Source organism: Orcinus orca, chromosome 8 (genome assembly GCF_937001465.1).
Source record: "Orcinus orca chromosome 8, mOrcOrc1.1, whole genome shotgun sequence".
NCBI classification, from domain to species: Eukaryota; Metazoa; Chordata; class Mammalia; order Artiodactyla; family Delphinidae; genus Orcinus; species Orcinus orca.
The window spans coordinates 14,421,650-14,431,381 of NC_064566.1; the positions used below are offsets into that span (position 1 = coordinate 14,421,650).

A 9,732-nucleotide genomic window follows, 5' to 3' on the forward strand; every position below is an offset into this window, starting at 1 on the left:
ATCTAAAAAAAAGAAGACAAAAAAAGAGGAAAAATATTGTGCCCCTCCCTTCTGGCTTGTAGAGTTTCTGCTGAGAAATCAGCTGTTAACTTTATGGGAGTTCCCTTGTATGTTCTTTGTCGTTTTTCTCTTGTTGCTTTTAATAATTTTTCTTTGTCTTTAGTTTTTGTCAATTTGATTACTATGTGTCTCGGTGTATTTCTCCTTGGGTTTATCCTGCCTGGGACTCTCTGTGCTTCCTGCACTTGGGTGGCTATTTCCTTTCCCATGTTAGGGAAATTTTCAACTATAATCTCTTAAAATATTTTCTTGGGTCCTTTCTGTCTCTCTCTTCTCCTTCTGGGACCCCTATAAGGCAAATGTTGGTGTGTTTAATGTTGTCCCAGAGGTCTCTTAGGCTGTCTTCATTTCTTTTCATTGTGTTTTCTTTATTCTGTTCTGTGGCAGTGATTTCCACCATTCTGTCTTCCAGTTCACTTATCCATTCTTCTGCCTCATTTATTCTGCTATTGATTCCTTCTAGTGTATTTTTCATTTCAGTTATTGTATTGTTCATCTCTGTTTGTTTGTTCTTTAATTCTTCGAGGTCTTTGTTAAATATTTATTACATCTTCTCAATCTTTGCTTCCATTCTTTTTCCGAGGTCCTGGATCATCTTCACTATCATTATTCTGAACTCTTTTTCTGGAAGGTTGCCTATCTCCACTTCATTTAGTTGTTTTTCTGGGGTTTTATCTTGTTTTGTCATCTGGTACATAGTCCTCTGCCTTTTCATTTTGTTTATCTTTCTGTGAATGTGGTTTTTGTTTCACAGGCTGCAGGATTGTAGTCCATTTTGCTTCTGCTCACCTTAGGTTTTCAGACAAATCCACAAAGAAATGTCTACAGCATAAGTTCCAGTTTAGACAGATACCTGAGGGGCTCACACACTGCTATGGTGATTATCTTTGCCAGCCGTCCCATATCCTTCCTGGTGACCACAGCCACCGCTGCTGAGCAACTGACTTCTAATATGTTTTAAACAAACTCCTTTTATTAAATTATCATTGTTGAAATATCTAGTGCAGTTTTTGTTTTCCTAACTGGACTCTGAATGATGCAATGGGGAAAGTTCCTGGTCCTGTGGACCTTGAATTCAATTTGGGGAAGATAGACAACAAACCAATAAAAAGGCCAGCAGTAAAAAGTGTTCTGATAAAAAACAAGACAGGGTAATGGATAGAACCTGAGTTACTTTTTTTTTTGGCTTGCGGGATCTTAGTTCCCTGACCAGGGATCAAACCTGCTCCCCCTGGTGGAAGTGCAGAGTCCTAACCACTGGACCACTGGGCCATGACCTGAGTTACTTTAGACTGGGTAGTGAGGGACGGTGTCTCCAGGAAGGTGACATTTAAGCAGGGAAAGAAATGGTAAGTTTCTGCCCATGCAAAGAGCTGAGGAAGAATGTTCCAGGGAAAAGGACCAGCCAGAGCAAAGGCCTGATGGAGAGAGTGGACTTTTTGTATTCAAGAGGAAATACTGAAGTGGAGTGAGGGAGAGGTGCTGCAGAGGTTGAGGTCAGAGAAGAAAGCAGGGGTTGGATCACGTGGGCCTCCTTAGCCATGGGATAAATAAAATGTTAGTTTACATTTTTATTATTAAGCCTTTGGAGGGTTTTAAAACGTGAGAAGTGCCAAGATCTGACTTAGATGTGAAAACGACCTCTAACTGCTGGGGGCTGTGGTGGGGGCAGTCTGCAGGGTGCCAGGGCAGAAGCTCCATTCTCCTCAGAGCAGAAGGTAGTCACCTTTCAAGGATGAGGAAACTGAGGCCCAGAGACTAACAAGACTTGTCTTAGGTCACCCTGCTTTGGACTTCGGGTTCCCAGATTAGTGCTCCTTCGTGGCTACCCATTTTCTAAGTGAGGTGTAACTGACCGAGCTCTAGGCAAAGCTTCTCCGCCTAGTCTGGGAAGAGGATGAAAGCCCTCGGGCAGCCAAACACATGCTTTTGAAAAGTCTGGTAGTGCCCGACTCACGATTTATCCAGGTTGCACCATCTTGGTCAGTCACGGTAAGAGGAGGGGCCTCACAGATCGAGTGAAGGACACTGATGGGGTTTGATCAACAGGCAGTCGGGACATTCTTGGTAAAGAGGAGGGATCTCTTTATAAGTAGAGGTGGGAGTGAGACACAAATATTTCTATATGCTTCAAGCAAGTTTTTTTTTAGCAAAAGATCTTTATTGAAAGAATCCTTCCTCCTGTGAATGACATAATCTGGCATTTTGCGGGATGGGAGGAAATGGGTGCACTACTGAGGCGATTTCAGCTGTTTGCATTTTTCTCCGCAGCTTGGAAAAAAGAGGAGGACGGAAGACTGGGGATGAAGCTGAGAGGTCCTTCCACGCTTGCAACCCTGAGAGTCAGGAGCTCCGGAGGCTGCAAAGCCTCGGACTCTCTTCTAAACTAGCACTGTATTCTGATCGGCTGTCTCTGCCTGCCTCAGTTTATTCCTCTTACTGATTGGTTGGGTCCTTCCACCCACGTCAGGTCCCAGTTCAACCAGGCCAGCCCTTCCACCTGCCGCAGTGTCACCTGGGATTGGCTGGGTTCCGAAAGGCCTGCAGGCTTGCCTCTTACCACCATCAGATTCTTCCTCATTAAACAAATGAATCACAATCCTAATTAATTTGAGCAACAGAATTTATGTAACTACTCCCAGCAGGATGTCTGCTCTCAGTTGGTAGCGAGATTAATTCCTCTCTCTGGGAAATTCCAGCCGCGCTGGTCAATAAATGTTAATGATGACTGAAATCTCCCATCTGTCTCTGCTCAGGGCAGGTAACCCCTGCTAACCAGACAGCCAGTTGATGCAGTACCCCAGATACGGAGAGGACAAGGACAAGACTCTCCCGGCCTAGATGGGCCCTGAGCCGTGCAGAGCACACAGTAGGTGTTCAATTAAGGACAGGGACTGCCCATTCCAGGGACGTTCTGAATCACTTAAAGCCCACAGGAGGTGTTCAATTTCTCTTTATGGAATGAATAAAAGAGACCGTGTGCTGTTCAGATACTCATAAAATGCTCTCAAGTTCCTGAATTGCAACAAGCCCCTCTGGCTTTTTCCGTCCTCTGCTCCCACGGCTTCCCATGACCATACCCAATTCAGTCTTTTTACTATTTTGAACTTTCTGGACTCAGAGACTTGGCCCTTGATGTTCCCTGCCCTTGAACTGTCCCAGCCCTCTCTCTCCCAAGCAGGTCCCATGCTGGCTGTTTGGGAGGGAAGGGTAGCGAAGCGGAAAGTATTCTGGAATTAGTTCTAATTCTGGCTCTGCCACTTACTCATTGTACTTCACCTCTCTGTTCTTAACCGTTCCCTCATATGTGAACCACACGAAGTTCTTAGGAAGATTAAATAAGAAAACACGGTGAAAATGTATCACACAGTGTTCGACTCATAAGATTAAATAAGAAAACACGGTGAAAATGTATCGCACAGTGTTCGACTCATTTAATTAGTGACAGGCAGTGTTTTAGGCACTGGGGATACAGCAGCGCTCGAGACAATGAGATTCCTGCTCCCAAAGAATTTGATTTCTAAGAGGCAATAAGCAATTAAGCAAAACAGGAGATTATTTTAGTTAGGGATCAGTGCTCAGAGAAAATAAAATTGAAACAAATGTTATGGGAAGTGACTGGAGTGAGGAACTCTTTGAGGAGATGCCGTTTGCATTGAGACCCAAATGCAGGAAGGAACAAACCACAGGAAGATCTGGGAGCACGGCATTCCAGAAAGAGGGAAAAGCGATTGCAAAAGCCCTGTGGTGAAAGTGAGCTTTGCATGATCAACGGGCTAAGGTTCTGTAAGATTGAATAATTTGCCCAGTTACCCACCTAGGAGGGGCTAGGGTTGGTATTTTAACCCAGGTTTTTTGCCTTTAAATATGGTATGCTTGTCATTTCAGCACAAAGAAGGCGTAAGAAAGGAAAAGTGAGTGCAGATGAGGTGAGGTGGAATATACACTGTCTTTTCCCCCACCAGAGCTGAATCTGCCTGTGTCTTGCTGACAATTCGCAGGACTGTAAATTCCTGGCTCCCATTAGGCCTTCCAACTTCACTGGCCAGGTTGTCATGTCAGGGACAGCCAGCCCTAAGAGCTCCCTCAATCAGTTCGTTCCAATTCCTTCTTCATTTACAACAGGGAAGAACCAACTACTTTTACAATTTACATTTTTTTTTCTGATTATAATACATGCTCATTGTAGAAAATAAAAAGTGTGTAACAAAATAAAAATCACCCATAATTCCAAACTCTTCTGGAATTTTGTTTACCTTTAGAAGATTCTGCACATACTGCATACACAGTTTTAGAATATGCTTTTTTCTGCCTGTCACAAGAAAAAAGTCTTCAAATGTATCTTTTTAACAGCTACATGATAGTCGACTGGATTTGGGACCAACCCAAATGTAACTATTTTAGGACTTTTATTATTATAAGTAACAAAAAGTTCTTTCTGACCTGTAAATCTCTGTTACAGAATGTCCTAATAGAGTAGGGGAAATGCACCCCAATTGAAAGCTGTGTCTGGAGTGCAGGGAAACCATCTTCTTGGCTGGGGGGAGCAGGGCCGTTTGTGTTCTCAAACACCCTGTGTGTAGCAAGCTTCGTGATCACGTGATCACTCTCTCCTGAGAAACGGATACTGTCATGCTTTCTCCAACTTTACCTTCATTCTCAGCCTCTCCCTATCATTTTGGTCCCAGAAAGGATACAATGGGGAAAAAGAGGAGAATGCAATTTAATGTTATGTTTTGAAACAACAAATACTTAACCAGTACTTTAGACACATGAATACCATTTAACAATATTTTTTAAAAAATTCATTTTATTTATTTTTTGCTGCGTTGGGTCTTCATTGCTGCACACTGGCTTTCTCTAGTTTCGGCGAGTGGGGGCTACTCTTCGTTGTGGTATACGGGCTTCTAATTGCAGTGGCTTCTCTTGTTAAGGAGCATGGGCTCTAGGCACACGGGCTTCAGTGTTGCGGCGTGTGGGCTCAGTAGTTGTGGCTCGTGGGCTCTAGAGCTCAGGCTCAGTAGATGTGGCGCATGGGCTTAGTTGCTCCGGCGGCATGTGGGATCGTCCCAGACCAGGGCTCGAACCCATGTCCCCTGAATTGGCAGGCAGATTCTTAACCACTGTGCCACCAGGAAGCTACCTTAACAATATTTTTATGAAATATAAAGATGGCAGGAAGGTGAGGCCAACAGGATCATGGCCTGGCCTCTATGCCAGAGTCTAAGGTGCCTGTTTTGCTTCTTTAGGGGCCCTGCCATGGGGGTGGACATGGGAAGCAGGAGGCAGGGCTGCTAATCACTGGGGATGTTGGATTAGAGTGGGGGCACCCCTCTAGTAGGCCTAGAGAACAAGCCTAGTACCAATGGGGTGTCTGAGAGAGCATCTGAGGACCTGGGTGGGGAGTAAAATTCATCCCTGCTGCATTGGGGAGGGTGGGTCTGCCTCTTAAGGCGAATGCTCAGGTCTCCTCCTCTGAACCACCGGCATGCCAATGTTGCCTCCAGGTTTCAGTTTGGCCTCAGAAAATAAAAGGAAAAACAAATCCAACCAGAGAGAAAGACACAGGAAAAGAGAGAGTAAGGAGAACAGAGTGAAAGCAAGAAATATGAGACAGAGGGAAAAAAACAGTTGTGGGAAAGGTGGATGGTTTGAGAAGTAGGAATCTTTTTGGTAGAAGCTTAAGCAGCAAGACATAATTCGGGTCTCGAAAAACTTATTACACCTCCTCGGCTGACAACCTCTAACTCACCAAGGCCAATGTCAAGTATTCAGATACCCCATGGGTCAGAGAAATGGCTTTGCCAACTGTACTCATAACAGACCATTCCTCTAAACTGATTCGGTATCCTCTTGCTGAAAAGCGATTTCTCAAACTTTCTGGAAGCTGATTACTTCTCAGTGGAGCAGACAATGGAGAGGTTGTGCCAGGGAATAACCCTTCCTGAGCATGCTTTCAGGTCCCCTGAATTTCTGGGGAGGGAGTTAAAAGTGGAACTTGGTGTGGCCCTGGCTGGAATCAGCAGGTGGGGGCAGGGAAGGGCTGGGCAGAAGGATATGAGGAAAGAAAGAATGAGGAGGGCTGGGCAGAGGGGAAAGAGTGGCCCTTTCCTTACCCATACTCAGTTCTTGCTGCCAACAATTATTCTGTCTTATTCCCAGGTGGCAGGAAATGGTGTTGTGGTATTCACCAGAAAAGCCCAAGGGTCATTTCAGCTTCTCCAGGTGGTGTTGGTTGAGAAAACAGAAAACAGCAAATGAAGGGGGTTCACTTATAGTGTGGGAACAGATCCTTGTTCAACTTGGCGACAAAAGACCAAACTCTTCAAAAAGACCTTTTATAGGAAACTCCAGGAAAGAAACAAAACGACCCATAAATGGGGTGAGAGGAGATTCTTTAAGCTCCACAGTGCTCCTTTCCCCACCCCTAAAGTAGGAGTAGACACTGGCCTAAAATGCTTCTTCTATCTTCTGAGTCCACATTCAGAGAGGCCCTTCTGGCAAGCTATCCCCCTCCTCAAGTTCTCCCTCAGGCTAGAGGGCATCCCTCCTTCATTCCTTTTGAGCATCCTCTTAGCTCTGGTTCCTGGAAGTGCTTCTCCACCTCTGACCCATTGACTTCCCCATGTTCACAATTAATTGTCCTGTGGTTAAGCTGGGTTCTCCCCTCCTTGTCTTCCGAAATATCAAAAAAATAAGAAGTTTGACATGAGCCCAACTTGGCCTGGGTTGCCTCTGTTTTAGTTCCCGTGGTTAGTGCTTTGCTCCCTAACCACTCTTGCGACTGTGATAATGTGAGTAAGGGCTGAGTTGCTAATGATATCTATGCGAGGTAAGCTGGTTTGAGGGAGGAAATCTATGGATCTAGTCATTTTCCTTGGTGGTAAGCTTTCAGGGAGGGGTGCGAAGGTTGATCTTTCTGGGGACTTTTCTAGTACCAGGAAGATATCCCATAGATGGGATCTCCAAAGACACACATTTAAGTTTTAGGCCTGTTTCTCCTATTATGAGATAGGAGTTTTTTCACTGATGGGGATGATGCTTCTCTGAGAAGAAATTGTGAAAGGTGTTGTAGTATAGAGATGTGGCTTAAGCTTTTAAGTGTTTTTCAAGGTTTTTCCCCTAAGCTTCCTACTTCAGATGGCCTACTTACATGATACTAGTATATGATGTGAGGCTAACAACTTACTAAATACCTGCAAGCCAAATCAGTGTCTCTTTTCTCTATATTTCCATGGAAATCAAGGGACCCATAGCTACTGCAGGTTAGGGTGGGCGGTGTGAGATTGGGGGGAGTGTGGGAAGACACATTTTGGTATCAGTAAAATGTTTACATATTAAAATATTCAGTTCCAACATTCAATTCTATTTAGGCAAACCCTTAGTTAGGCTTTTCCTGGTTCCGAGCCCATGTAACTTATTTCCTCTCCCTAGTTCCAGCCATTTAACTTTAGCTTGCAGGTTCAGCATCATCTTAACCTCTAAAAGAATCTTACATGTAGGAGGAAAAAACTAAAGAGCTCTATTTCAACACTTAGGAACATGAGGCCCTACCCTGACCGAAACCTTTATTCTTATAGTTAGGGTATTGTCTTGTCCCGTATACCCACTTCCTGCATTTTGAACCCATCAGGTTAACTGAGACATGTCTTGGTGTAACATCCCCAGTTCATCTACCCCTGAGACTGTCCTTAATTCCTCCCATTGTCACATTGTGATTTAATTAAATACTGGAATCCCTCAAACCCTTGCATGGTACCTGAGGCCCTATGGGATACTGGTAGATTTTGTTAGTGTCAAATACTTAGCTGTCTGATTCTCCAAATATCCCTTGCTACTAGATTTTCCGTCCCAGCATACTACATACCCATTAAGGCATTGTTTCATCTCATGTTGGACCCACTCCCATCCAGAGGCCTACTCTTTGCTAGTTCCCATACTTTCTGGAAACCCTGTTATGGCCAGGTCTGGATTTTTTTGTGTTCCCACCCAAAGCCTGTATCTTTTGGCAAGCTGGAACTATAAGACCAACATAGATTTTCTAGTTTCTGATCGATTTATGTCGCAATTTGTACATTGTCATGTCTATAGATATTTGTATCATTTGTACATTCTGGCCATTACATGCCTATTGGATATGTTTCATAACTTGCAAAAGAATATTTTATGACTTAGCACCAAATCGAAGGTGCCTAATTGTAAGCTTGTAAACTAGGTTGTGCTAACTTGTATCTTTTCTTTATCCAAATAGTAATTTACTACTGTTGTCCCATTTGTAATTATGTGGAAGTTTTCAGAATTGTAAATAAATGCTTGTGGATTGAAAAAAAAAAATAAAAGTTTGAGAGATCTTGAGGAATCAACCCCCTCCTTATGAAAAAGCAACTGAGGCCCAGGACAAGGGAGAGACCAACTGAGGTTCACGCAGTAAGGGAACTGGCAAGGGGATTTCGGCAGAATCCAACCAATGCAGCCTTCCCAGTACTATTACTATTGCTAAACTCCAACATTTAGTTGGTGCTAAACCTTTTCCCCTTCCCCTTCCAAATCCCTTAACCGGTGTGTGGGTCTAGGCTGACTCAACCATCCCCTCCCCACGCCCACCTACCCATGATGTGCAGACGTCAGCGGGGAAAGCAGCAAGTGGGGGCAGCAGGGCCACCACTGGGGTCAAATAGCCAAGAAACACTTGGCCTGTCCCCCAACCTCTGTTTCTTGCGAGGCGATGCTGCTCATTGGCCCAGCAGAAGTGATTGACAGGTCAGTAGCCCAGTGAATGATGAATCTTGGAAGTGCTGTGCCAGTTACCAGCCAGTTCTCTCATCGCGAGACCCTGGGGTAACGGTTTTGTCAATATCCGGTCAGCCGTTTTTCATGTTTGAAAACGAGCGTCGTCCTAGTAAAGGGTGAAAGGAAATTTTCTCCTTCAAAGAAGTCACACGTTTGGGGTCTAAAAGTACAAAATGAATCGTTCAAAAAGAAAAATATGGGACTGCTATGCTGAATGGGTCACTTAATAAATGAGGGCTTGATTTCTTAAGCAGTTGGGAAAGTGAGTGGGCTGGAGGGAGGAAAGGTGGCCGGGCATGGGGACAGAAGACTTAGGTAGCCCTTAGGAGACAAGAGTTTAAGGTGTTTATTGCAGCTTCTGTAGCCTGTGTGAAATGCTGAAGTTTTTCCTGGGGCCTGAATAGGTTCTGAGACCTGGGTGAAATGATGCAGCCCCTGCTGGGGACTCTAAAGGTCAAGGAGCTAGGGAGCAGGATGGCAGGCAGGTGGGGCAGTGATTGGGGTGTTCTTGCCTGTGGAAATGGTCACTCTGCGAAGGCCTCTAAGTAAGAGCTGGCTTGGATGACAAAAGGAGAGGCCTGGGCTCTGAGATGCTTCCGAAGAGTATATCGGAATGGCTGGAGCACAGATATGGAGTGGCCCATCTTGTAAGGGTACAGCCACGGAAGATGTGGCATCTGGAAGAATGGTGGATCACCACACAACTTTTTAGAAGAGGGGGTCAGAGATAAGAGAGATGAGATAGGGAATTAAGAGAGGGAAAGTATGACAAAAGAAAGAGAGGGTACTGTAGGGACTTAGAGCTGGAGTCCCAGGAAAGCTGAGCAGGTACATGCCTGGCACATAGTTGTCACTCAGTAACTGCTAGCTCTTGTTATTAGC

The 9,732-nt window shown here is 44.7% G+C and overlaps 2 long non-coding RNA genes across 2 annotated transcripts; both read right to left on the reverse strand.

Moving 5' to 3' along the window:
- Positions 1 to 2,199: 2,199 nt before the first annotated feature.
- Positions 2,200 to 2,787, reverse strand: LOC125965146 (uncharacterized). Its single transcript, XR_007478711.1, has 2 exons — positions 2,694 to 2,787; positions 2,200 to 2,441 (listed from the first exon to the last, which is right to left on the reverse strand). It is a non-coding gene; the product is annotated as an uncharacterized LOC125965146 (long non-coding RNA).
- Positions 2,788 to 4,424: 1,637 nt separating this feature from the next.
- LOC125965145 (uncharacterized) lies at positions 4,425 to 8,156 on the reverse strand. The gene is made up of 3 exons (XR_007478710.1): positions 7,928 to 8,156; positions 6,177 to 6,279; positions 4,425 to 4,730 (listed from the first exon to the last, which is right to left on the reverse strand). It is a non-coding gene; the product is annotated as an uncharacterized LOC125965145 (long non-coding RNA).
- Between the last annotated feature and the right edge of the window lie 1,576 nt (positions 8,157 to 9,732).